This window comes from Frankliniella occidentalis, unplaced genomic scaffold (genome assembly GCF_000697945.3).
Source record: "Frankliniella occidentalis isolate FOCC.00 unplaced genomic scaffold, Focc_3.1 Scaffold21, whole genome shotgun sequence".
In the NCBI taxonomy this organism is placed as follows: Eukaryota; Metazoa; Arthropoda; class Insecta; order Thysanoptera; family Thripidae; genus Frankliniella; species Frankliniella occidentalis.
The window spans coordinates 2823141-2824338 of record NW_026267151.1 but is presented as its reverse complement, the minus strand read 5'-3'; the positions used below and the strand labels follow the sequence as shown (position 1 = coordinate 2824338).

The following is a 1198-nucleotide window of genomic DNA, read 5'->3' as shown; positions in this document are numbered from 1 at the left end:
GGGGCCGGGCGGGGCCGGGCGGGGCCGGTCGGGGCGCTCTTGCAAGCCCTTGCCTCGCCTCTTTCGCCGGCCCCGGACATTCCTGTACATCTGGTGTACTCCCCGCACCGCCCCCTGCCCCGCCTCGCCCAGCCTGCCACGCTTCGCCTCGCCCCGTCTCCAACCGAGCCCGTTAGGCTACACCAGCCCTTACGGGAACGGAGCCGGATGGGGGTCTGGGCTTAATCAACGGGGAATGCCACGCCGTGCCCCGCCCCGCCCCGCCCCGCCCCACCATGGACGCGAACCCACTCCACTCGGCGCGCGGTTTCCTCGCGGCGGCCAGCACCGTCGACCAGAGAACGGCAGGGCGGGGGTCACTTCAAGGCCAGGCGGTTTGGCCCGACCTGGTGTGTGCTTGTGTGTGGGCAGGAGGCGGAGGGGTGGTAGAGCGGGGTAAAGCAGAAGCAGACCCACTCGCCTTCTGGAAACTGCTCTTACAGAATTGAACGGACGACAATCGAACGGGCATCGGCAACAAAGAGTCACTAAAAAATTGACGTGCATGACTACGAAAACAAGTATTAGAATAGTTAGCTGCCCGACCAAAGGAATAAACCCGCCGAATTGTCGCAAATGATCGGCGTGGCTGCTGCGGCCGGCCAGCACGGCGTGTCGGGTCCGCGGGCCGCGGGCCGCAGGTGCCTATTCCAGTTGCTGAACGCCCATACCGTCGTTCTTCTGCGATACGAATCCAGGCAGAGACGAGACGAGTGGTGGCGGCGCTGCTGGCGAATTTCGCGACGGATTAGGCACGTTGGGGGATGGGCGCACCCAGACGCTGGCCAGCTGCCGCGCCCCGAACGGGTGCGGACCGAACCGAACCCTGCGCTCGCTGACTGGCGAGGTCATCATGGGAGTTCGCAGGGACCGCATGACATTTGTGTATTCCGGGGGGAAAGTATCATGGGGTCCCTATGAACTCCAATAGAGTACTGAACCTAATGGGTGCCCTAGGGCACGTAGTATCTGAACTGAACGGTCCCTCGGCCCGTGGTGAGTCGCCCACGTAGTGTCCGCTCCCTAAGCCGTTTGGAGTCATCCCCGCGTCTTAGAGGGCCGAGCAGCGTGCGCAGCGTAACCCTCTCCTTCCTCGGCAGAATCTAGGACGAAGCCAAGCCAGTACTGCGAGGGCTGCATCGGGATGCCCCCCCCCCCC

The 1198-nt window shown here is 64.2% G+C and overlaps 1 protein-coding gene across 1 annotated transcript in view; it reads right to left on the bottom strand.

Moving 5' to 3' along the window:
• The window catches only part of LOC113204137 (bromodomain and WD repeat-containing protein 3), a 36880-nt gene that overhangs the window by 4010 nt on the left and 31672 nt on the right, over positions 1–1198 (bottom strand). The window lies entirely within an intron of this gene.